A 27050-nucleotide genomic window follows, 5' to 3' on the forward strand; every position below is an offset into this window, starting at 1 on the left:
AACGACCGACACGGCGGTAAGAAGGAACTGAGGAGCGGGCGGGCCGGCAGGGATATATATTGGGCGCCATGGCGGCGCCACTCCAGGGGGCGACCTGCCGGCCCACTGGAGTTGCTAGGGTAAAAAGTTTCCGACGAACGTGCACGCGCGGCGCGCACACCTAACTGGAATGGATGTGAGCAATCACTCGAAGAAGAACTTGCCTTTCCCAGGAGAAGCAGTGAGGTCTGAGCTCTGCCACTGACTCCCTGCATGACCCTCCGACAACTCATTTCAACTATGTGACTCAGGTGCCCCTCTGTAAGATGGGGCCATACACACAGGTGTCAGGAGTGCACTAAGATTCACCTCATGAGGCTCAGACTTTCCAGACAAGCAATTACAGAGTTCCATGTACAATACATTAGGGTAAATAAAACTGGATATTCCAGAATCTTATTGCAAACTACAGACCATTTGCATTTTAAAAAGAACAATTCAGTTGTAAGATACCTTTTAAATATAAATTTACATTGGTTCCAGTATGCGTATAGAAATTTCCCATTTTATAGAAGCTGTATTCCGTAAAGAGGTGCAGATCTAAAATGAAATGGAAGGTCAGAAGTGATCCCTGGTGCAGGAGTTGCAGAGGAGAAAGCTGTTGCATCGAAGTCAGAATGTGCAGAGGGACAGATAGCAGGTCAGTACTGAACCAGCAGAGACAAGAGCTGAGAGATCTGCTGGAACCAGTGCATGGAGGGTCTGAAAAGTGAGGAGAGCAGTTTTGAAATGGATCCTGAAATGAACCAGGAGGCAGCGGGGATATCTAAAAAGAGAGGGTGATGTGCTCCCATTCCTTTGAACATTCAGTAAGGTAAGGCAAGGCAGGCAGCAATGTGTGCACACGCTGGAGGCTGCTGAGAAGGGAGTTTGAAAAGTCAAGGCAGAAGATGCTTCTGTCAACAGAGCCAAAAGATTCCTACGCCCAAGGAAAGGGAAGAGCGAGGAGACTCTCAGACACAAGGCAATTCAGTTCATAGCTAGACTATAGCGCACACACACTAGAGTGAGAAACAACAAGCCAAGCTGCCATCTGCTTCAATTTGAAACAGCTGAGTCCTAAATCCCTCAAATACTGGTTCATGGTGGAAAAAACTGACAATCCTAAAGACATAAACTGCCCAAGTAGGCGCCACGGCATTGGAAGAGCTCATGGCAACGCAAAGCTGCCCCAAGAAAAACATCAGCTGGAAGATTCAGTGGGTGCACTTATTTCAAATAACCCCTTTCAGCTGTGATGATGGAAAGGCAGCAGCAGGCACAGCCTGGCGCCAGGCAGAGACATGCGGGTTTGCGAGTCACTGTCAATGGGGAGAACCCAGAAAAACAATGGTTACACCAGAAGCTTTGGGAGCTAGCACATTTCACCAGCGCTCCTGATGCCCACCCTGAACTCAGACACCTGGTAACAAGTCAAGCATTAAGACTGTGGCAAAAATCTGCTCCAATTCACCCTGATGCACACAATGGAATTCCGCCATCCCCACCCAAGCAAACAGGAGTGGTTTGTGCGGGACTTAAAAACTGCAGCAGCAAAGAGAAAAAGACTTGGGTCCACAGACTGCACTTTTCTGCAGGGAGACCCTCTGGAAAGCCACAAGGCAAGGCTATAAGAATCAGGGCTGGCTCTAGCCATTTTGCCGCCTCAAGCATGGTGGCACACCGTGGGGGGCACTCTGCCACTCGCCGGTCCCGCGGCTCCGGTGGACCTCCCGCAGGCGTGCCTGCAGATGCTCCACCGGAGCCGTGGGACCAGCAGACCCTCCGCAGGGACGCCTGCAGGAGGTCCACTGGAGCCACCTGCCACCCTCCTGGAGACCAGCAGAGCACCCCCCATGACATGCTGCCCCAAGCACGCGCTTGGCGCGCTGGGGCCTGGAGCCGGCCCTGATAAGAATCCCAGGTCACAGGGTCATTTATCTGAAGATGCTCAATGGAAATGAAGAGGAGGGGACATTTTCACACTTAAGAATCCTTGACTGCCCCTTAGATCTCTGGAGTGCCTGAAGTTTGTACCCTTCCCTTCCCACATAAGTGTATGTATTGTGTGCTACTCAATACTCCAGAAAGCTCTCACAAAAACAATTTAAAGAAACTCTAGAGAGAGCCCCTCTGAGCATGTGACGGGGTGGAACAGAGCTGGGAGGACAGCACAGCGCCAAGAAGCCAGATAATACCTTTCAAAATACAGTCCCCATGTGGCAGATTCACTCCCTTACACTGCCCGTACCCAGCTCTGGCTCTGAGCCTCTCTTGGGGACCTGTGCGCCGTTTGCATTGCACTGTACTGTACCTGCTGCTTCGTTAGACTGTACAGTCCTCCTAGCTGGGACCTGTAACACAGGCTGTTTGGCTCACTTCACCCATTGTATAGCAGCCTGCTCACCAACTGTCACAGACCCGGGTGTGAGCGGTTAGACAGCACCAAGGGCCAGAGTCAGGAACCAGGCAGGAAACCAGGGCTGAAGAAAGGTTTGGAACAAGCCAAGCACAGGAGCAGTTGTAGCTCCGGGCACAAGTGTCGAGCAGCCAGCGACCTGCCACTGCTGCTGAGCTTAACTGCAGATGTGCAGACTCCTTGCAGCCACCTGGCAAGCCAGCCAGTCAGGTGATTCTGCCACAGCCCTGCTGGGTCCGGCTCAGCTGAGGGAACTCAGGCCCATAGCACCTGACACCAAAAGGGCCCGCAAACAGCACTGCTCTCAGTCTGATAAAGAACAAGCGTAACACACCAAATGCTGACAAAGGTTAAGAGCACTTTTCACTGCAAAATTCACCCTGCAGAACAGGAACTCCATCCACAGCCCCCTCCTAGCGATACAGCGATGGGAATAGAATGTCAGTGCAATAACCAGACCAGTATGTTCCAGACATCAGTAGCTCCCTCCTAGTTGGGTTTGAACAAGGAACCCGTAATTGGACTGCACTTGGCTTGCACTCACCCTTTCACAGCAGCCACGCCCTATGTCCGGCCTCTGGCTCACACACTCAGCGAGGCTGTCGTAGGCATGCTGGATTTCCCCCGGTCTCCCTGTCAATGCAGATTTTAAATGGTGCCAGGAGGTGGTTTGGGAGGCACCACTGCTAGGGTCAGAGAGTGGCCGGGCCATCGTCTTGATGCCACACCAGTACAGAGGGAACAGGCTCCACAGGGCTGCAGAGGGTTGGAGGAGGCAGTGTATTTTGCAGCTGATTCCTTCTCATGCACAGGGTCAGCCTGGGAATTAGGGCAGAAGAGGTCCTGTCCATGGAGCCAGAAGTCTCCTGTTCCCAAGGAAAGGGAAGAGCTAGGACACTCTCAGACACAGTATCAGCTGAGTGCATTGTCTGTGAAGGGCATCTAGGCATCTGATAAAAAGGCTGTGCAGTTCAGCAGCGCTCAGCACCCACTGCCACGCCGCTCGAACTCCAGCCATGACTTTACTGAAACGGTGTTTTAGAAGACACTTACCCGCCTACAGCGCCACACTGCATGGCATACGAAGGGTCACGGGAAAGTCCTATTGCAATGGAAAGCAACCGAGCAACGTGTGTGCTCGCTGCCTTCGTGGTACAGTCGCCTGTGGGTGAGGGGCTCTCAGGATAGTACAAGTGCAAGGTTGACACACTAGCTGAAGAGAATACTGTGCTGTACCACGAGATAACGCTTCCCTGGTGTGCGCAGACACCACTGAGCAAAGCTCAACGCAACTGTGAGCATATCCAAGGCCTCCAGGATGTACGTCTAGAGTGTAATGAGCAACGGCAGCCCGCTTGGTTGTGACCCACTATTGGATGGGGGCCCTCCAGCGCTCAAAGCAGGAGCATCAACAACCTGAGCTAAAGGATGACAGCCTGTCGCTGGGAGCTGTAGCGTACTCACATCCTCTGTGGACTGGCAGACATGGACAGACATGTAGCACATACTGACATCCTGCAATCACTACTACCCTCACCCCCTTCTCTCCAGCTGCTCTGCTCTCCTCTGCTGGCCCACTCTCCCAGGGGAGGCCACAGCCATGTCCAGAGATACTGTCTTGTACCAGCACCACTGCACGTTCAGGAAGGTCAGATCGACTTGCAGCCAACCATGCAGAAACTGCTCTCTGCCATTTCAATTAGTAGTCACCCTGCAGCACGACCTGTTCTGAGTGCACCCTTTGACGGGGAAGTTGGTGCAAAGCACATGTAACCGTCTATCAATGCTCCACTTCAGCATCCAAGTCCCAGAAGCCTAGGCTGCAGCTGAAGAGATGCTCCAAGCCCACAGTTACCTAAAAATGCAGCTCATGGGCCAGATGAGGCCCATAGCTGTCCCCTCCTTATAACCACGGGGCAAATACCAAGCTGATTAAGCTGTAGCTTTTCGCTGACTGGGGACTCAGCCAACAAGGAATTTCTATCCAGGAACAAGGAAGCACCACATACAAGCAAATGCCGTTATTCGCACTCAAGACTATTATGCATATACATGTAAATTAGGCACAGACCTCTGGCTTCTGGCAAGCTGCCAATCCAGCCCTCAGTGCCAAAGTCTGGGCATCCCTGCTGTGGGCTAACTGTATGAAAAGCAGGCAAAAAATACAATTTCCTGGAAGGTTTCAGATGGGAGGAGGGGGGAAGGCCAGTTTTCCATACAGCCTTTGACCTGAGACTATCAGACCATCCTGTCACAACACCTGGGCAGAGCTCTTCCCGACCCCGTCACCTATGGAGCTGATATACTTGCAGTTGAATTTAAGTCACACTTGTCTGATCATCTCTGTTTTTCTCATCATGCTACCTGCAATGTGCCCCAGTATCTGTGCCAGCTCCAAACGCTCACCTTAGAGAAAGTGCATGAGACCAAAGGTGAGACTCCGAATGCTACCAGGCAGGTGCAATGGATTTGCTTATCTTCAGCTGGAGAGAGTCAGACACAAAATCAACTAAATGTTTAAAAAACAGAAAAAAACGCCTCCCACCCCTCCTTCTATCTTTGCACCATCCTTGTTTCAGCATACCCATCTGCTGTGCATTACACTGCTGTCCTGGCTTTCGGGGCCGGGTATCACCGGGGTCACTCCCAGACAGCCATAGATTAGTAGCAGTTTACGTAAGTCCCAAGAAAAGGACACACAAGGTGTCAGCTTCAATGAGGAATTAATTTGATCTTGGAGGCTAATCAGCTCAGCCATGTTAGATTTTCCTTCACTTTTAACCCCTCCTGCATGCCCTGCGCTGTCCCATCTCAGTCAAGGGCAAGGAAACTTCCTCTGACGAAGTAAGCCAGATACCATACTGTATACAAGGCGAGAGCCAAGCACCAACTTGTGCAACATACAAGCCACTTTGGAAAACTGAACTGTCAGCCTACGCTCCATGCTTAAGACTCAGATCAGTTCTGACAAGCATCCCTCCTCCTCAACCCAAGGTCTGTTCTGTCCCCACCTGTACATTTGCTAATGTCCCTTCTCAGGGATCACTAGGCCTCAGTCTAGCAAGATGGCCAGCTATGATCTGCGGTGTTCATTCTCCAGCACTACCAAAAGGCCAGAGTTTACACTGTATTCTGGGACCCAGCCAAGCCCAAGGAACCTGAAAGCACAGGAGGGTCTTAACGGCCAACAGCCCACAGTGACTTGAAGGGAAGGAGAGGACTTACCAGACCAGAGGATATGCCAGGGGGAGTTTGGGGTGTATTGGAAAGAGATCCCCAAAAGTCTGGGGTTAGTATGGGAATTCTAGAAGGTGTGGCTCTGAGAAGCCCTGCACAGTTTACCCACACTCCTAACAAAACCTCTCCTCTTCCATTCACTGTCCCTCCCTTAAGCTTTTCTCAATCCGGCTCTCTTACTTCCAGCATAGCATGGCCTGGCTGCTTCTGAGGATTTTTCTATAATCACCTTCATATCCTTTTCCTGGTCAGCCATGCCGCAGAACTGTTCCATTTAAAATGTACTTGATTTCTGGCTTATTGCCCCAGACTTCTTATTGTAGGTTTGTCTCCATCAAACCACATTTTCCATATACAGACTCAGCCACTGAAAAGAGCCAAATCCCTCTCAATTCAACCCATCCTGGCAGACTACACAAGCTTTTCTTTTAGCTTGAAGTTCTCTGTTTGTTAATTGCGTAGGCCAATCTTCAGGCCTTTGGTTGTGTCAAACCTTAGTCCCAGATTTGGACCTTAGCGTCCAAAATATGGGGGTTAGCATGAAAACCTCCAAGCTTAGTTACCAGCTTGGACCTGGTACTTGCTGCCACCACCCAAAAAATTAGAGTGTTTTGGGGCACTCTGGTCCCCCTGAAAAACCTTCCCTGGGGACCCCAACACCCAAATCCCTTGAGTCTCACAACAAAAGGGAAATAATCCTTTTTCCCTTCCCCCCTCCAGGTGCTCCTGGAGAGATACACAGAAGCAACCTCCGTGAATCTAAGCAGAAGGAGTCCACCCTCTGCAATTCCAATCCTGGAAACAAAAGCACTTTCCTCTTCACCCAGAGGGAATGCAAAATCAGACTTCCCCCTGACTTCTTCCTCCCACCAATTCCCTGGTGAGCTGCAGACCCAATTCCCTGAAGTTCCCCACTAACGAAAAACTCCAACAGGTCTTAAAAGAAAGCTTTATATAAAAAGAAAGAAAATACATACAAATGGTCTCTCTGTATTAAGGTGACAAATACAGGGTCAATTGCTTAAAAGAAATATGAATAAACCGCCTTATTCAAAAAGAATACAATTCACAGCACTTCAGCACCTATAGACATGTAAATACCAAAGAAAATAAATCATATAACTCACTATTTGATCTCTTTGTCCTTACAACTTGGAAACAGAAGATTAGAAAACAGAAATCACTTCTCAAAGCTGAGAGAAAAGCAGGCAGATAGACAAAGACTCAGACACAAACTTCCCTCCACCCAGAGTTGAAAAAAAATCCTGTTTCCTGATTGGTCCTCCGGTCAGGTGCTTCAGGTGAAAGAGACATTAACCCTTAGCTATCTGTTTATGACAGGTTGGGGTGTCTCTTGCGGAAATTCATTCAAGCATACTCATATACCTGGATAACACTCAAACTCAAGGGGTACAAATACCGAGAAAGACAGAACTAAAGTACAAAGTGACCAGGAGGAGTTAGGCAGGAGCACAGTAACATGAGAAGATCCTGAACTAAGTAAGGTGAAGTCCTACACCCAGGAAGACGAAAGCCAAAGTACAGAAGGGTTGGGAAGGAGAGGATAAGAGAGGACATGATAGCAGCCTTCAAAGACTTGAAAGGCTGCCATAATAAAGATGTTGAAAAGTTGTTCTCTCCGGCCACAGAGGGCAGGACAAGGGGAAATGGGTTCAAACTGCAACATAGCAGATTTAGATGAAATCTCAGGAAAAATTTCCTGACTGTAAGAACAGTAGGAAAATGGAACAGATGCCTGGGGAAGTCATGGAAGCTCCTTCACCGGAGGTTTTCAAAAGGAGGCTTAGTAGCCATCTCCCTTGGATGGTTTAGACACAGCATGTTGGCAGGGGGTTAGACGAGATGATCCTTCCGGTCCCGTCTAGCCCTGTGGTTCTCTGACTTTCCCCAGCAGGCACACTCACTGCATTAAATGAGTTAGTGTTCAGCTTGTCTTCTTCTGTCCTCGCCTGATATAAGCACATAAACCAGCTGAGAGGGTGCAGGATCGGGGGAAATGTTCACAATTGGATCTCCATTTCTAAGGTCTAGTCCAAAATACGAGTTTGATGACCACAGGTCTAGGCTACTAGTGCAGGGACACTAGCCAAACAAAGGCTATTTGCCTACCAAAGAGAAGACTAATGTTAAGCAGACAGCCTGTCCTGGAGTTTGGTCCCCAATCTCACAGCTGGATAAATGCAGGACAGTACTGCTCTAATTCACAGAGAACTGGAGACAGTCCAGAGAATCTCAGATGGCTGAGAGTGGCCAATGTAAGGGCTAAGCTGTTAACTATGAAACTACAGATTACGTGAGTTTCACAAGGAGAAACAACTAGGAAGAAGAGGGGAGGCAGAATACATCAAACTGATCACTACTTCACAGGAATGATGCCAAAGTCCTTCTCAGGGGATAGAGAGAGAGATCAGAGTTACCCAGCTGTGAGCACAGAGGAAGAAGAAAGTATTAAATTCAAAGTGCCTAATGCAGCCACACGCCCCGTGTCCAGGAACAGCATCCTTCTGCAGACCTTTAATCCTACACTCAGCAGTTTCCGATCAGAGCGACTCCACTGAGCATGTCCTTGCTCCACCAGAGCACTGGCAGGGTGCAGGAGCAAAGACACCAAGGGGAATCACCACATTTAAGCGAGATAAGATGATGGAAGACTAAGTGCCCTTGGATGGGAGCTACAGACTAGGAACAAACACTCCTGCCCTGGCCTTTCCTGGAGAGCAGGCCTGTGAACAGTCGGCTACCTCAGAGACTGCAAGGGCAGAAGGGACCATGGTGAGGCTAGTCTGACCTCCTGGATCACAGGGTAACAGAACTTCTTCCCTAGAGCAGAGCTTTAGAGAAACAGCCCAGCTAAATCAGATCAATAATTCCATCCCCAATGGGCTGAACACAGTCATCACAGGATCACATCAGGGTTGGAAGCGACCTTAGAAGGTCATCTAGTCCAACCCCCTGCTTAAAGCAGGACCAATCCCCAGACAGATTTTTACCCCAGTTCCCTAAATGGCCCCGTCAAGGGCTGAACTCACCAACTCTGGGTTTAGCAGGCCAATGCTCAAACCATTGAGCTATCCCTCCTTGGAGTCACCAAGGAAACTGACGCCAGCTGCACCTGGCAGACCATGTCTGAATGAAAAGGACTCTCCCAACTGCACTTCCTCAAAATAAATACTCCTAGTGCTCATTCTGACCCCAGGGGCTGTCCCATCAATGTGGCACAGAGAAGGATAGCCTAGCTTCTGTAACAGAAAGAGGCCCTTTGCCAATCATTCAAGTTATTCTCTATAGCAGATTCTATGCTGGAAGTCAGATATTGTGTCTCTCTGTGCTGGTCAATGCTTGTTTTTCACTCTCAAGATACCCCTCCCCGGGCAGCCTTTATTCATATTATATCAACATGCTGACCCCTCCAAAGCCATGCAGGATAGTCTGTCTGTAAGGGTAGAATTGATCCTTTGATATTTAACTTTCAAAGGTCACCAGGCACTGGTCCACATCAAAGACAACTTCTCCCTGAATCAGAGATTCATCTATTGCAAAAGGCCAACAATCCCTACTAATCTCTTTTATCTGCTTCAGAACGGCCTAGGCCGAGAGCGATTCTTGGCTTAAGAGAAAGACCACTGCCAACAAAAAAATGTGAAGGGCAGTTATCACAAGGCAACAGTTCACTCTGCCACTCACCATTTCTTTCCTCACCACCACCAGACATCTAGCTGTGCCCACTCCTGCCCACTCTGAGAAGCAATGGAGGCTCGTGGTTAGAGCAGCGAACTTTAAGTCAAGATTTCTGGGTTCTAGTCACAGCTCTGCCATGTGGGACACCACTTCTCCCTGCCTCAGTGGGATGCCTGTGATCATACCGAGGGTTGTGAGGCTTCACTCATTAACATTTCTAAAGTCCTTGGAGACCTCTGCCTGACAGGGCATGCCAGAGTGTTGTGATGAGACAGATGTGTCCTCTACCACCCAACAGGCTAGGAAGTGGTGCAAAGATTGGAATCAAAGCATCAGAAGGAAACTGGATGTTCCGTGGTGGTCCATCACCCCAACATACCTCTTCCCTTATAAAGGTGTCAAAAAGTGGAGCCCTTAGTCCCCAGAATTCTTCCCATCTGTTTTTTTTTCAAGCAATAAAAAAATTCCAAAGAAATGCAAAATTCTTAGTGTAGCCCCTGTACAATTAGGCTGTGAAAATGGTCATGAAAACTCTGGTTTATGCAGCAAGCCACAATCTGGACAAAATGTTGGATAAGGGTGTGACGAACTGGGAAAGTTCTTAATGTTTTCTCTGAGTACTGTGTTGGTGCCTCAGTGTCCCCATGTCAGTTCTTAAGTCTCTGGCAGAGCCAAGGGCCAGTGCACCTAAATGCCTGACCCTCTGTCTCCTAGCAACTGATGGCCTGGGCCCCTCCCCTGCAAAGGTGCCAGCTGAAGGTGTTGGAGACAAAGGGATCAGGTGACCTCCTGGCCCGGGAAAGGAGCTGAGCAGAGAGGAGGGGCTGGGAGGGGTTGTGAGTCTGGAGCTGGCTGGGGTCAAGGGTGGAGGGCAGACCTGGGGGTCTGGCTCACTGCCCCCCCAGAATGGACCCAGCCGAGGGGTCCGGTTCGCTGTATCTACAAGCTCTGTTTTAGACCCTGTTCCTGTCATCGAATAAACCTCTGTTTTACTGGCTGGCTGAGAGTCACGTCTAACTGCAAAGTGGGGGTGCAGGACCCGGTGGCTTCCCCAGGACCCCGCTGGGGTGGACTCGCTGTGGGAAGCGCATGGAAGGGCAGAGGATAATGAATGCTCCAAGGAGAGACCCAGGAGGTGAAGCTGTGTGAGCTTCTTGCCCTAAACAAGTCTGCTCCAAGGGAGAGGAGGCTCCCCAAAGTCCTGACTGGCTTGGTGGGGAGCAGTTCCAGAGCATCGCCCGGGGACTCCGTGACAACGGGTTTTTTTTTTTGAGTGAGAAAGAGAGGGGGGCGGGGGCATGGAGAATTATCCAAGAACTGAGGAAGAGGACACCAGGGTGACAATAATATTTATAGTTATATAAACACACTCCATTGGTATTTGTAATTATATAAAACACGGTTTCCTCAAGTAAGCCCTTCTCCTATCTAAACAAAATCCTCTACAATGAACAGCCAGCTTGACACCCTCAGTCTTGGAAGGACTGCAAGGCAGTAGAAGGGAGGTACTGACAGAAAATGCATGCAGTTCTAACAGTAGAGGTTGAGCTTACTGGGAAATGCTGCAATGGTTTAAGAGTCTTTGGCCTACCTCTATTGAAATCACCCTTCAGTGTAACACAAGTATCTTTAGTCTTCCTCCTGGTCCTTCTTGCCTAGGCTCAAGCTTGATTTAACAGAAGAGACAGTCCGCTGAACAACAGGAAAGTGCGTCACCTGTTACCCCCTCAGCTGGGTGTCACCCGAACTCCCCAGAGGACACTGAAGGGGCTTGCTTCGGTGAGGGAATTCTCTGAGACAGTAGCTCAGAGAACAGGGAATTCTTGTAACTTTGTGTGTCTGCATGAAACCATATTCATTTACAGTGTCCCCCTGAAGGGGCAGAAAGGGGCTTTGCTCACTGTACATCTTACGAACTAGCACCTTAGGTCTGCCTGGTGATAGGTCAAGCTGGTCAGACCGTGGGATTTCCTCTCCAGGGAAATCTTGGCATTTCAAGTGTGTTTGTATTCTAACTGGAATAAAAACCCAAAACATTCAGAATTTCTTGCAGGATGAAATTTTTGAAAAAAAAGTTAGTTTTGGGTCAGTCAAAGAGTTCTATTTTGATACAAGCCAAATGTTTCATTCTGATTTTGATTTTATTTTAATTTAGAACATAAGTTTCAAAATGAAAAGACATTTTGAAATGAAAAAAAAACACTCCATTCCCGTGAAATTAAATTGTTCCATTTTGACTTACTGAAACACTTCAATATTTTTTCTCCAAAACAAAATTATGTTGAAATCAACACATTCCCATGGAAAGTTTAGCTGAAACACCATTTTCCAATGGAACAACTTTCTGTTGTGAAGTTCTTATCAGCACTAGTGCTGGCTGTGTAACTAGCTGTTTGGCTGAAGCAGTTTTTAAAATACTCAAGTAATCAGCAGATGTTTAGGCCTATTGGGTGGTAGGAAAAGCCTTAGGCCTCATTTACACACAGCAGCTGCACTGGCTTTAAGTCAGTTTAAGAATGAATATAGCTAAACTAGTGCAAGACCCGGTGTAGTTACATTCATCAGTTTAAAACTGGATCTCTGGATCTCTCTCTTGTAATTTTACAGGTACAAGCTAAACCAATATAAACTCGCCTTAAACTTATTGAAGAGCATCCACTCAACTGTCGGTACTGGTGCGAGAGTGTGCGCAGCCCAGGCATCGTACTGGCATTTACAAGGGCAGCTAAGGGAACTGGGCCTCTGTCGCCTCTGAAAATCCCACCCAAGGCACCATTTACTTCACCAGACTAGAAGAAATGCTGACCAGAACCTGCTTATGAATTTCCCAGGTATATCTGTCATCGTTTGCAGGTCTGCTGCGGCCATATTGGTCCCAGGGTATTAGACAAGGTGGGGAAGGTAATGGCTTTTATTGGACCCACTTCTGTTTATCCATCAGCCAGTTCACTAACATGCTGAGGCAGGCAGATATGACAGAGTAAAAAAGACAAAGGTACTGAGACTCAGAGCTCTGCCTGGGTCACTAAGACCAGCTTTGTCTGTGCCTTTAGCCACCTTGGTCAGGTCCCTGTCTCCCGCATGGATCAGCCAAGCGTCCCAGGCTCCACACAGGGCCTTGCACAGGGTTAAGAAGCTGCTTTGCTGGCCTGGGGAGGGTTTTCTCAGACATGCGTTTTGCAAAAGCCTTTCTGATCACTATCGTGGAGAGTTCCTCAGCAGCCAAGAGCACCAGAGCATAGCTTTGAATCAATACCCTGACGCAATTATAGGCTGCTGCGCACCTCGCTGTGTTGGCCCACTTCTTTTCTGGTCAGCACTGAGGAAACCATTCTGTTCCTGGGGTGCTTAAAGCTTGGAGGTGGCCTGGAGGACTCTCTGGTATACTAGAGCTAGATGGCACACCAGCTAGTGACAAGCTATTCCCAAAAGCTTTGATTAAGCACTCCGAAGTCTGGATGTTTACCTGAATTTCTCTAGCCACCAAACCTTGCTAATAGCCTCCTTTAGTAGCACAACCTCTGCCCAGAACATGCAGCTCTGAACACTGAATATATTTTAAAGCCACAAACTTCTCAAACACCACAGAAGAGTTCAAATCATCAGTCCGATTTCACCTGAGCTGGTGCATTCATCCCTAACGAGATGCTTCATTTTCTAGTACCTGGTGAAGGAAGCACTCCCTTAACTGCAAAGCTCAAGTGCATAAGTTAAACCTCCCTGGCCTCTTCTAAACTTCCAGAGCAGTAGCAGCGAAAACTGAACAGCACAAATGGCCTGTCAGTGTTTTGCCTTTTGCAAGAGGAATGTCTGGCTCCAGCAAGGCCAACATTACTTTTAAAACGGAAAACTTCTGAATTATGCATCTTGCAAGTGCAGCCATACCTGCTCTGAGCCTCCTCTGGCTTTAATCCGTAGGACCCTGGACAGATTTAGCGGCCCAGATTGCACAGCTTTACACAAACATGAATGATTCTTAAACTTGGAAGAACTTATCGTATTGAACTTATTCGATATTGTTTTTAAAATGTGTTCATTCTGAAGACTAACACAGCACCTTCTTATTCCACAGCTTTGCTCCATGTGTGTGAACTCAGAGTCCTATCTGCTGAGTTCAGTGACCAAAGTAAGTTTTTACTGCTTTTTACTCCGTTAACCCTTGCCCAAGCCCAGGAGCTACACAGCAGTGAAGCAGCCCCGCAGCCCTAGCCCGAGTTGGCTGGCAGGGCCAGCTGTGGGTGTCTACACTGACAGGCATGTGGAGCAGCTCACACAGCAATGCTGCCAGGGTCACTAAATCAGCCAACAGGGGAGCCATTTCTAAACTGTCCAGTTAAAGGAGACAAAGAACTGCGGAAATTTACACCCAGAGTTAAAACACAAGGTTTGTTTCGGGTACAAAAGATCGAAAGGCATTTGCAAGGAAGCCATGGAGTGATATGGGAAGGGGCTGTACCTGGAAGGCGGATTACGGTGCTTGCAAGGGTCAGAAAGGCAAAGATTTCCAGAAGAGCTTTTACGTTACAGCAACAATAACTGAATTATTCCTCCCTCTGCAGTGCCAGGAAATCAGTGTGGAGAAGAAAAAAAAAAAAAGCTCTCTGGAGAGAGTCTGGCCCCCAAGACTAGTTTGAGAAGGAAACCTGGGAGGCCATGGCTGACCTGGGTCACAGAGTAGGAGTGAGGCTCTGGGAATATTGAGTGGAGAAGCCAGTAACCTGAAAACAGAGCTGGGCTGTTTCTATCTCAGCTGCAAGCCCAGGGAAGACCCATCAGTTTCTTGCCTCGACTCCAGCCCGTGCTCACTGCAGATAACGAAGCTGATGGAAATGAGCAAAAGGGAGTTTGGGAGAACACTGAGCCACCTGGGACCATGGCGTCAAGGCTTGGCTAGACAAACCGCACACAGGAAGCTGGGCTGTAAATCTACTCCCACAAGCCTGCTGGGCACTATCTATGTGGCACCTGCTATTGCGAACTAAGAGTTCCCTAATGCGCACAGATCTCCTCCGCTCTGAAACAGTGCACACAAGGGAACTGTTAGTGCACCCTGCCCAGTCCACGTAGTGTGTGGCAGTGTCCAGCGCCACAGATTTACACCCCCAGCTTGCCACACCCTGTCAGTCTAGATGAGCACCCAGAAACTGAACTCCACCCAGCACCAGGCCCAGAGCAGAGATTCTGGAACAGCTTCCAGTGTAGCAGGCGTTTCAGATAGGTAGGAACTGGCGTTTCCACCTGACAGTCGTTTTGGGTTCAGGCTGACAGCTCAACCCTCTCCTCTTCCACTATGCTGTGAGGAGGATTTAGTGAGAGACAGCGATGTTCTATGCCAGTCACCCGACCCATCAAGAAGCTGCCAACAGTACAAAAGTAAACAATGTGTCAGACTTTTTTATTCCCTTCCCAGTGGCGCAAGTAAGCCGGTACAGTCAGGTACACTGTACCATTAAGATATTTATTTCCGGTACGCTGCACTGGAAAGACACATTCGTTATCTGCTGGACACCGCAGGGCTCTCCTGGGAACCGCAGTGGCTAAAGGAGCAGAACATGGGGCCGCTGGGCAGCCCCATACTAGCAGCTCCTCCGGCACGCCTGCACTGCCCCCCAGCCCTGCCCTCCGGCACGCCTGCACAGCCCCCCAGCCCTGCCCTCCGGCACGCCTGCACAGCCCCCCAGCCCTGCCCTCCGGCACGCCTGCACAGCCCCCAGTCAGGAGAGAGCTGCATGGAAGGGCTGGGGGTAGTACAGCTGTGCCAGAGGAGCTGCCGGTGTGGTGCTGCCCCACGCTCTGCTCCTTCCACTGCTGCGGTTCCCGGGAGAGCCCTGTGGTTCAGCAGATACCGATTTCTATCCGTGGATATCTGCATCCGCAGGTATAAATTTGTATCCGCACAGGGCTCTAGTCACAGAACCTTTTTTGTGAGGGACGGGAGGGGGCACAAAGGGTCAACTGCCCCTCCCCAGGCTCAAGTGTCCCCGCTGGCCCAGGGGGCGAGAGAAAGGGAAGGGGAGGGGCCAGGGCCAGGAGTGACTCTGGGGCCTGGCTACTAGGAAGAGCAGCCAAATGGCAGGGGGAGCTGGTGCAACGGGAGGACAGTGCCCCCCCCATGGGTCACTGTACCAGCAAGAGAGTTAAAATCTACTTGCACCAATGCCCCTTCCCCACCTACTGCTCCTCTCTTGTGAGTTTTTCTGAGCAGAAGAGCAGCTTTGCTCTGCAGGATGCAGCCTCAGGGGGAATCAAGATGTGCTCTGGGTGGGTGAAACAGACGATTCTATTTAAAGAATAAAATAGCAGTTCTCATTTTCAGCTTATCCTCCCGCTAGTTACAATCATATGGTGCTGCTTTAAATTCCTGCTCCCTCTCCTCCACCCCAGAGGGCAAGCACAGAGAGCCGTCTGCAAGCTGGGGAGGGGGCTCCGCGGAGAAAGTGGCTGCAGTTGGCAGGAGAGATCAGTTTGTCTATGCCAGGCCCCAGAGACCTTGCACAAGAAACATCTTTTCATGCAGAGCTGTGGGAACCATTGTCTTTTTTTGCTCGTTAAAGATGGGGCAAACACATCTAGGTTTCGCTATAAGATCAACTGTCCTATTCTCACTGCTACAAATTAAACTCCTGAATCAAAATAAAAGCCTTGAAATGACATAACACACCGCAAGGGAGCTTAAAAAATGATCCAACCCGTAACGTGATGTGCCTCCCGGTTGTTGCCTGGCAAAGGCCCAGAGAGACGTTTACTCTATTAGTGTTTAAGGAACAACATTTGAAACATTGCCACAATCTGAAAGAAAATAAAATCCCTAAAGCAGATCATAACACTGAAATTATTCTTCCCACAAGGACCCTAGAAAGACGTTCAAACAACATCAGTCTCTCCTTGGCAAAATTATCTCCGTCTCAATGTTAACATTGTTGGGTGTTTGCACTTTGTGCTAACAGAAGGTAGACACACACACGCACGCATAAACTAAGGGCAAATTTCATTTTTTCCATTTTTTAAGCAGCTAAAAGACAGACATTTAAGGCAACTGGATTCCTGAGTCACAAAAAAACACTGTAGCTCCCTAAAATAGGAAAAAGCCTGGGAGGAAAATGGGATGGGCTAAGAATGTTCCAGCCTGATAATTTATCAGCGTCTCCACTATTTTCTTTTAAAACAACACATGCTTGGAATAGCTCTGCTGTTCTCTCTGTACTGTTTAACAAAAAGGTAGCCCAAACTTCATCACTATCCACTTTCATTTCTCATTTAAGCTTAATATATGCTAAAATATTTCACACCACTTACTGATTAGTTAACTACACCACAGAAGTTGTTAAAGTTCTAAATGACCTATCTGTTTTATTATAAATGTGTTGAACCAAAACATAATGGAGAGCCTGACTGCGGTACTAACAGCTTAGTTTTTTGGGATTTGTTAAAATTAATAAATGGTGCAAAAGAAAATGTAAAAATCATTAAGTGACTGAAAGTTACATTATTGCAAGCTCTCTCCACTTCCCTGGCTACTGCACACAGAACTCCTGCTGCATTAGCAGCGGCAGGGTACACAGGGAGAATATACACCTGCACAATGTCATCTTTTCAGCCCTTGCAAAGAGCATCTTTTCAAAACAGGTTGTTATGAACACAGAAAAAGACACTAGAAAGAGTTTTATTCCGATAAGAAAAAGGATTTAGTTAAGCAAAGGCAGATTATGGATAAAACCACATAAGCTTACATAATAGCTAGATTGTGTGCGGCCACTACCAACTCCTGTCACCTTCAAATCAGCCAAGCTAGCTAGAGTATGTTCCTCACTGCCCATTAATTCAGTAATACAGCCCTATATTTTATCTGTGCACACGTGAGAGTTTGCATGTACTCACCACAGTATCCAATGGGGAAAACAAGTAATTCTGTAGCATATTCACATTGTCTCATCAGCATTTTTTAAAGTTTTTTTTTTAACCTTGACTAACCACAAGTTAACATAAGTCAGCATCCAGAATGGTTTCAGGTTTCCAAGCTTTGGATGCCAAGGATATGGATTAGCATGTCTCTGCATTTCTGCTTATATATCCGCTGGCTAATGCTTTAGGGAGAAAGATATGGTGAATTAAATGCATAGTCCTTAGCCAAGCTGTGTGACATGAGACAAAGTTACTGCATGCAAGAACTCCGAGGAGATAAACACCGAGGAAGGGAGAGGAATTACTTAGTAAGGTGGGCACAAACAAAATATGCATTTTAATACAGTAGAACCTCAGACTTACAAACACCTTGGGAATGGAGGTTGTTCGTAATTCTGAAATGTTTGTAACTCTGAACAGAATGTTGTGGTTCTTTCAGAAGTTTACAACTGAACATTAATTTAATACAGCTTTGAAACTTTACTATGCAGAAGAAAAATGATGCATTTAGCCATCTTAATCTAAATGAAACAAGCAGTTTCCTTACCTTGTCCAATTTTTTTTAAATTTTACCTTTTTTTAGTACTTTATGTTTAACACAGTACTGTACTGTGCAGTATTTGCCTTTTTGGGGTCTCTAATGCCCATACTTCTGGTTCCAAATGAGGTGATGGGTCAGTTTGCAACTCTGAGATTCTACTATACGGCTAAATGTAAATGTATACATCTGGAAACAAAGAGTGTAGGCCATACTTTAAAGATAGACATCTCTGTCCTGGGAAGCAGTGACTCTGATCAAGTTTTGAGGTGGTGGCATGTGGCTAATCAGCTGAACATGAGTTCCCAATGTAACGCTATGGCCAAAAAAGCTAACGTGATCCTGGGATGCATCAATAGGGAAAGCTGGAGGAGTAGAGAGCATGCAGTGGTGCTGTAGCCATGTCGGTCCCAGGATATTAGAGACACAAGATGGGGATAAATATTTATTGGACCAACTTCTGCTGGGGGGGGGGGGGGAAGAGAGAGAGAAGATTTTGAGGAGAAATTACTTTACCTCTGTATTTGGCACTGTTGCAACCGCGACTGGAAGCCTGTGTCCAGTTCCGGTATCCACAATTCAAAAAGGATGTGGATAATTGGAGAGGGCTCAAAGAATAGCCACAAGAATAATTAAAGGATTAGAAAACATGCCTTTTGGCGGGATTCTCAACCTTTTTCTTTCTGAGGCCTCCCTCAACATACTAAAAAAACTCCAGGGCCCTGCGGGAGATGGGTCAGACTAGATCAGGGGTATGCAACCTATGGCACTGATTTTCAGTGGCACTCACACTGCCCTGGTCCTGGCCACCAGTCCAGGGCCTCTGCATTTTAATTTAATTTTAAATGAAGCTTCTTAAACATTTTTAAAAACCTTATTTACTTTCCATACAACAATAGTTTAGTTATATATTTACAGACTTATAGAACGAGACCTTTTAAAAACGTTAAAATGTATTACTGGCACACGAAACCTTAATTTAGAGTGAAAAAATGAAGACTCGGCACACTGCTTTTGAAAGGTTGCTGACCCCTGGACTAGATGATTGTGATGGTCCTCTCTGGCCTAGGAATCTATTAACTATTTAAAGAGCATCTAAGAAGGTGCAATTAGGAGCAAAGAGATGACATGAGCAATGGAAAATCCAGGCTCTGAATTTTCAGAGTTTCCTGAGAGACCTATTGGACCTATCAGGCGCCCAAGGAAAGTGCTAGATGCTGCATTGTTCAATCCAATTAGAAACAGTAACGGAAAAGCACTTGTGGCTACACTGCAGAGAACGTTCTTGCATGGGCTGGGAGATGGATGAAATTATCAAACAGATCTTCTCCACTAGTAGTTCCTGATGGTTTTCAGAGTTGCAATGGACACAGCAACTTAATTGCAGATAAGGAAGTTCAAGATACGGGACTGGAAAAGAAAAACCCTGGAAAGGACAAGGAGTTAAAACTGAGTGTCGCCAGAGTCCAGTGGGCTGGGAAACAAGGGGCAGTCCAATGCTCAAAAGCTATACCATGGCTTGACTATCAAAACATACACATCCAGGATTCATACATTGCAGAGATTATCCACACGCAACACTCTCAGGTTTCATTAGCAATACTATTTATCCCAAGCATGAGGGAGGCCCTTACCTAGATGCTAACATTTGTAGGCGGCTGCATACAATTCCAGCATTTACTATTTCAGACAGTGATGCCAACGAAACATGCAATAGAAAGTTACAGGACTCGACTTCCATCAAGGAGAGAAGCCCTATATGGAAATAGGGCCTCACACAACATGTGCCTTCATTCCATTTTTCACTGCACAGCTAAGCTGCAGACTATTATTATGGGTTATTTCCTTACCAAGTGCCTTTCTCTGCCCAGCAAATTTAGTTCTAAAGCTGTTACTAATGTAAGAATATTTATATCTATATAAATGGGGAGAGTTTTTTCATGCTCCTACTGCTCAATTTTTGTCAAGTTACCTTGGGGATAGACGAAGCCTGGAAAAGTTACAAGCAACTGAAAGTGACTGAGTTAAAACAGAAACACAGACAGCTGACCAGACACCGCACCTACTCTATGCAATATTTTGGCTGAAGTCACTGGAACAAACCCCTCCTTTTACAGTGCTCTACAACAGTGACCACCCACAAAGAGCAGGCAAGACCTTGGGATTCCCAGAGCCCTCACACCATGGTCGGTAAGAGTCTCACCTGCAGACTGCTGTTACCGCTGTCTGAGACACAGATCACTTTCTACCACGCAAAGAAAAGGCCCGGGTTTTGTTGTTTTCTTTAAGGTCTCCCTGGAACAACCCCCACAGAAAGCTGCAGGGAATTCCAGGGCAGCTGCTATAAGCCATGAAGGGCAGAGTCTGTCCAGCCTGGAGGACTCCTTAAAAACAACATAGGAACATTATTACAGAGCATAAATCAGGCTAATGGGCATGAAGCAGCCCTGCGAAGAAAGGCTTTAGGTTGCAGGGTTGGGAATTGGTGCCATCCATTATGCTCAGAATGTGCTGAGAGACATAGGGACTGAAGATAAATTGTCAAGAGAAACTAAGTACAGTACTTTCATTTGTAAAAAAGGTAAATAGCAGCATTTGCTCCATTTTGAAGACTGAAAACAATGCAGTTTTTTTCCCTAGTTCTTATCTAGCACTTTTCATCAGTAGATCTCAAAGTGCATTACAAAGTTCATGATCACTATCCCCATTGTACAGATGGGGAAACTGAGGCAGAGCAACATGACTTGCCCAATGTCACCAGCAGGCCAGTGACAGAACCAGGATTTGAACCCAGGTCTCAAGTTCCAGTCCAGTGCTCTATCTTCCAGGCCAGTAGTGCCCAAACTTTACTGGTTCACATACTATCTTCTGAAACGACTGTTGTGAAGTGAATGGATGGAACATCAAGCTCACATACCACCAGTGGGATACAAGTTCCCACTGTACACCACTCTAGACACCTAGTGCAGTACTTTATCATGCTGGAGTTGAGCTCAAAAGTTGAAGAGGGTTTCCCGTTAATACCCCCCTAAAAACCACCAACCTTTAACTCCTTAAAATCTGAGGAGGGCTCACTGATGCAGCATGTTCTTTTTATTTAAACAGCTTTGATGGATTATGTTAAGGTGAAGCCCTAACACCAGTTGCAATAATTTCAGATTTCGTTTGGAACCGGGTTATCTTTAAAGAAAAATGTATTAAAAATCACATTTTAAAACTCTTTTTATCCGCCCTGGCATTGATGATGCTCCCCTCTGTCCACGTAGGCTGAATTCCCCCTCCCCCCAAGTTCACAGCCTATTATTCAGTATTAAGAATCAAATAGCAGAGAATTCTTTGCTGCCTGAGGTATTGCACAGCGCAAGTCACGATGTGGCCCTTGCACCAAAGAACTTAGTGTCTCCGCTCACACCACAACAAGGGAGAAAAGGAGAAACAGGTCTCAGAAGAGGAAAAACAATAGTGACAGGATGACTGAGTGGTCACTTCTGAGAGATGAGGCAGCATCAGTGCATTGTTAGGAGGGACTGGGAGGTGGCTTAGCAAGAGAGGAGATCCCAATAATAAAAGGCATCACAGAAGACCACATCTCTGAACTGCCCCTCATTTTAGCCCCAAAGCTCCCTGTGTTCCCAACAAACTGGGATTCCCTCCCTTATTGTTGGAAGTTTTTTACATCAAAAATACAGTCATGAAAGCAGATGTGACCAACATGGTACTTGCAACACATCTCACCTTGCCATGGCCCAGATGTGGAACGGTATGTGACAGAAGGCCACAATTATTCATGGAGAAGACTTTCAAAATGCAGATAATTCCTGCATTAGTGTAAGAACAAACAGGAGGTGTCTATTAGAAGGAACCCCCGGGGTGACGAGTCAAATAACTAACCTTAGTGCTGCCTCAATTGTTGCATGGCTTCAGGAGACTGCTCAGCCCACTTGTATGTCACATTTCATGTATGTCCCCAGTCGGATAGTCCCAATAATGGGTAGGTGAGAGGGATCTGCAGGTCTGTTCAAACAGGTTTGCCCCAGGTAGCCCTTTCCTCAATGAAGGAAACATTAACATGCAGTGGGGTTCATGAAGGTCCCAGCATGCCGCCCGCACACTTCACTGATCAGAATGCCACTTGCAGCTTTTGCACATGAAGAGGTCTGAAAGTCTGTGCTTTCCTAGAACTTTTAAATACAAAACAGGTCGGTAAAGTGCACGTAAGGATAGACCTAACCAGGCCATATGAACAACTGAAGTGAGCTTCTGTCAATTATTCACCCTACTGCTATTGTGATTCTCTCCGACTCGCTATCCCTGCCCTGAATCCAAAGAGTGTCAAAGTTACTGACCTGCTAAAGGCAGATGGAACTGCCACCCCTGCAAAGAATGAGACTCTCCAGCAAGATATATTATCAGTGAAAGCAATACACCAGCACCAACCTTTCCTTGAGGGCCATCATCTGGCTTGTGCTCACACAGGATAAAGCCCAGTTCTCCCTTATGCACTGCACATGCATTATCTGAGAAGGCTGTAGCATCTTAGGTAGTCCAAGGTCATTCAGGAGATTAGCCAAGAGAATTTGAAAGATGTTCTATATTACAAAGGCTCCCAAATCTCACAGCTTTCCCCCTTGTTCCTTTGCATGGATTTCCCTTGGCGTGTGGACACAGGGCCATATACTGGGTTGGCTGGGGATTCAGCTCTTCCACTGAACTGTACAGCACTGCTCATTGACAAGGCAGTGCCTGGATTTAAGCACCAACAATTATGATTTGCTTTGCTCTCTCTCTAAGAATGGCAATGAAACCAGATGTCTCTGCTCCCCTCCTTCCCACTGCAAAAGTTCTCCATAATTTAGAGCCAGACTTTCTCATTAGCACATCAGTGCTAATTCCCTCTCAGTTCTCTGAAGCCCTGCAAAGCTCTCAGGTCCTACACCATTAACTCATTACCACACCGATTAACAAGCCATTAGAAAGCAGAGCAGCTCACTGATTAGTTCATCTGTCCTGAGCTGAATATTACTGAGAATGGCAGCTCCCTGCCTTGTGCTGCTCACAGGGAGCGTATGCGGAGCTTTGGTTTTTGGTGCAGAAGAGAATTTACTCACTTATTCCTAGGCGTAGATTGAGCCAGCTCCGAGGGGGGGAACCACACTTGGTCAAGACCGAGTTCATAGTCTTCAGTGTGTGATGGGGCAGCGAGGGACCCTGGCTGCACGTTCCTGCAGGAGAAAGGACCCCCGTTAATACAGTTAAGGGGTACTACACACAGACTCCTCGAGGCAAAGTGGATGCCTAGAGAGCTGCTCAGGGATCTGCTCACTGCAGGAAGAGTTTACTCCACTGCTCTCCTCCCCAACCCACGTGCAGAGAGCTTGCTTTCTCGAGCTGCTCCACTGACATGAAAAGCAACACGTGTTTGGCCTCTGCCAGTTCGTTTCTTCCCAGACCTGGAGCCACTTGGGTGCTGTATATTTTAGTGTCAGCTTCTCAGAGCCACGCACTTCACTTGCCTTCTCATTTGGGTTTCCTTATTTCCCTTCTCCATCAGTTGTAACGCCTCCTCCCCCCACCCTTGTCTCCTCCTCCGCAGTTCAGCCACCACCAGCCTCCAGACTGCACAGCCTCTCACCACTTGCCAGGTGGGGAGGATTTGACATTTCACAGCTGAACTTTGCCAAACCTGCTCCCCCTAGATATTTTCATCCTCCACTGAAGCAAAGCCTCAGCCCCTTACAAAAACCCAAACCGCAGAGCATCACAACAGCAGTAGGATGGGTTGCCACAGCAACCCAGCTGCTCAGAGGCAAAGAAGCCGCGTAGTGCCCCTTGTTCCACCCTCCCTCCATTCAGACACGAGGCTCATTCAGCTCTGATGTCACACAGAGCAGACGTCCCTTTCACAACTGCAAGTTTGTTTCCTTTCTGCTTCCCCGTCTACCCTTGTTTTGCTAGCAAGCCTTGGATATACCTTTAACTTGGCAGGGTCACTCTGAGGAGGCCCTGTGCTTCACAGATTTTTTTTCCCCCTTGCTACACAGATGGCCCCCATATTTATTTTAGCCACTGTTCAGGCTAGTTTGTCATCCAAGTCTTTCCTGTACTGCCAGACCCAGCCATATGGGGAGAATTAAGACTGGATTAAGTTAAAGCTTTAACTCTTTAGCAGGCAGCAGTGCAGCACAAACTGCCCAAGACCCTTTTTGGATCCATTTCCCCCCCCCCCCAGTAAAATCAATCCCTGTTTCATTCACAGGTACGCACACATTTCTGAAGTTTACTGGCATATGTGAATCTCCTAAAGAACTAGAGAAAAGCATTTCTTGGGTTATTCATAGCTGCTTTGTTATCGCAGCCTGAGAACCTGAATCTCCGGACAATACTGCATCCTTCCTCCTTTAAGAGCCTAAGTGTGAGCTGAGTCAAGAAGTTTGCAAATAGGATACAAGTCCCAAAGATTCCAGATTTTGCTTCTCAGAAAGACAACTTAGTCTCACTGGGGTCACACAGGCCTGGAAGGCAGCTCTTGGGTTATCAAGTTCAGTCCCCTGCTATTGCCCGTACTCCCCTCCTATAATCAATGTATTGCCTCCATGCTTCCCAAACACCGAACCGGGAGTTAGGAGGAGACTGTGGCCTTGCTGCACTGGGAAGTTTACTGGTGTTGCAAACAGGTTTAAACCAAACCAGTCCTAAAAACAGCTTAACTGCAAAATTAGAAAGGCCCAACCTGTCTTCAGCACCTTTTGAAAAGCTGCAGTCAAAAGCCGTAAGTAATTTTTTTAGTGTAGATAAATTAAGAGCCCATTTCCCAAAGATTGTTCCTTAGACACTATTTCTGGATCCAGTAAACAGCTCTTCAAAGTGAGATTATAAGTTATTAGCTAGCATTTAAGTTTTTAAGTCTACTGTAACCAAACCTTTACTCAACCATCTGAAAGAATTAGCACCCCAAACTGAGGACTATGAAGTATTTACTCTACCTCCAAACAGTATCATATTCCACTAATTGTCCATGGCCCAGCATTTCTCAGAGGAAGCAGAACTTAGCGGGACATTGTTGCTACTGCTAGTGGTACATGTACATCACAAGTTTACCCCTATTCCATTAACATTTTAGCCTCCAACATCACCAGTTGATTTAGAAAGATGTGGGTAGTTAGATGCAGTAAGAATCAAATCTCTCCCCAAAATATGGATACTTTCAGGCTTAAGTAAAAATAAGCACCAAAAAACAGAACAAACCAAGATAAATCTTATCATTAACCAGAGCATTTCCTCAATAGTATTCTAGAAGCAGTAAGTCTATTGACATTGCCTATTACCAACAGAACAGCTCCAGCTTTATCCTGGAGTTTCACTGGACTGGAGATACAAACTGTCTACATGCTTAGCAAGCTTAGATGACGTCTATTGGTCACTTCTCTCCCCATTAGGGTTTTCTATAGCACCCACCACTAAGTGCCATCTCAATCTGATATCACTTTAGCTATGATCATTCAAGGCCACATTTGACAAGTGACCTGACTCCCTCTAGTGGCCCTATTTGGAAAGTTATACACAGTACAGTAACTCCTCACTTAACATTGTAGTTATGTTCCTGCAAAATGTGACTTTAAGCAAAACCATGGTAAGCGAATCCACTTTCCCCATAAGAATTAATGTACATGGGGGGATTAGGTTCGAAGGAAATTTTTTTCACCAGACCAAAAAAATACACACACACACACACACCATACATTTTAAACAAACAATTTAATACTGTTCTCAGCTATGATGATTGTGAAGCTTGGTTGAGGTGGTGAGGTTAGAGGGTGGAAGAGGGTGGGATATTTCCCAGGGAATGCCTTGCTGCTAAATCAGTGGTTCTCCAACTTTTGTACTGGTGACCCCTTTCACATAGCAAGCCTGAGTGCGAACCCCCCACATAAATTAAAAATGCTGTTAAATATATAAAGAATTATTATAAATGCTGGAGGCAAAGCAGCGTTTGGGGTAGAGGCTGACTGCTCACGATGCCCCATATAATAAGCTTGTGACCCCCCTGAGGGGGTCTCAACAACCAATGCTAAATGAACTAGCAGTCGTTGGACCTGGACTCACCAGGAACTGGTGGGGGGTGAAGGAGGGGGAATGGTTAATTTCTCCTTGTTTTAAGATCCAAGGGTTTGGATCAGTGTTCACCAGGAACTTGGTGGAGAAGTCTCTCAAGGCTACTCAGGGAAGGGTTATAGTACTTGGGAGGAAAATATTCAGGGGGAGGAAGAGGGGGAGGTAGAGTTTCCCAAATAACTCAAATAATTTGGGTGGTGGCAGCAAAACCAGATTTAAGCTGGTAGTTAATCTTAGAGGTTCTCATGCAGGTTCCCATATCTGTACCCTAGAGTTCAGAGTGGGGAAGGGCTGAGCCCTCAGGTGTTAACACATTGTTGTTAATGTAGCCTCTCACTCTACAAGACAGCAGGAATGGAGGAGAGGGGAGAAAGCATAGCAGACTGAGACAGACATACCTTGTGTGTGGGAGAAATACACACTGCCCCTTTAAGTAAGCTGACCCACTCTTAAATGCATTCTTTTAAAGTGGATCAGGAAGTTGAGACAGCAGCTGCTGCCCCAGGCTCTCTCTATGGAGAAGAAGAGGTAGGCAGGGTGTAGGAGCAGGGAAGAGGAGAACACCCCGACATTAGTCCCCTCCCCCCTTGCACAGCAAGCAGGAGTCTAGGGGAGCAGCTTCAAGGCAGAGGGCAGGAGCAGCACATGGCAGTGGGGGAAGGGACACAGCTGAACTGCAGGCAGCTGCTGCACAGGGAACTTAGGGGAGCGGGGAGCTGATGGTCCAACCTGGTTTCAAGCCCCCACCAGCTAGCTGCAACAGGCTGCTCTGCCTCCAAGCAGTGGACAAAGCAGGCGGCTGCCGAACGACATTAGAAGGGAGCATTGCACAACTTTAAAATGAGCATGTTCCCTAACTGATCAGCAACGTAACAACATTAACCAAGACAAATTTAAGTGAGGAGTTACTGTACCTTGAAAATCTACAGAAGTGTTTACAAGATGCTACTGTTTTTCATATAGAAATTATCCAATTTAATAAAAGACATGAAATTAGTATCCATAGAGGGATAGTTAAGTCACTGCAGATTCCCTGACTAGAGCTCAGAAAGTTGGGATGCCACTAATTTATAATTAGGCAATTAGGTTGAGATTATCAGTACACTGGAATTAACCAGAGATCTT

General features: G+C 47.0%; 1 protein-coding gene across 4 annotated transcripts in view; it reads right to left on the reverse strand.

Moving 5' to 3' along the window:
* PLEKHG5 (pleckstrin homology and RhoGEF domain containing G5) overlaps positions 1-23243 on the reverse strand; it is a 116247-nt gene extending 93004 nt beyond the window's left edge. For 2 of the 4 annotated variants that reach the window (XM_030537554.1, XM_030537549.1), the window contains exons 1-2: positions 22922-23242; positions 21705-21994 (exon numbers count right to left, since the gene is read on the reverse strand). The gene's annotated coding sequence lies outside the window, so the exon portion shown is untranslated. Of the gene's footprint in view, positions 1-21704; positions 21995-22921 lie in introns of all 4 variants that reach the window. The other 2 variants (XM_030537552.1, XM_030537550.1) reach the window with 2 other exon arrangements.
* Positions 23244-27050: the final 3807 nt, after the last annotated feature.

The sequence above is a fragment of the Gopherus evgoodei genome, chromosome 18 (assembly GCF_007399415.2).
Source record: "Gopherus evgoodei ecotype Sinaloan lineage chromosome 18, rGopEvg1_v1.p, whole genome shotgun sequence".
Taxonomy (NCBI): domain Eukaryota; kingdom Metazoa; phylum Chordata; order Testudines; family Testudinidae; genus Gopherus; species Gopherus evgoodei.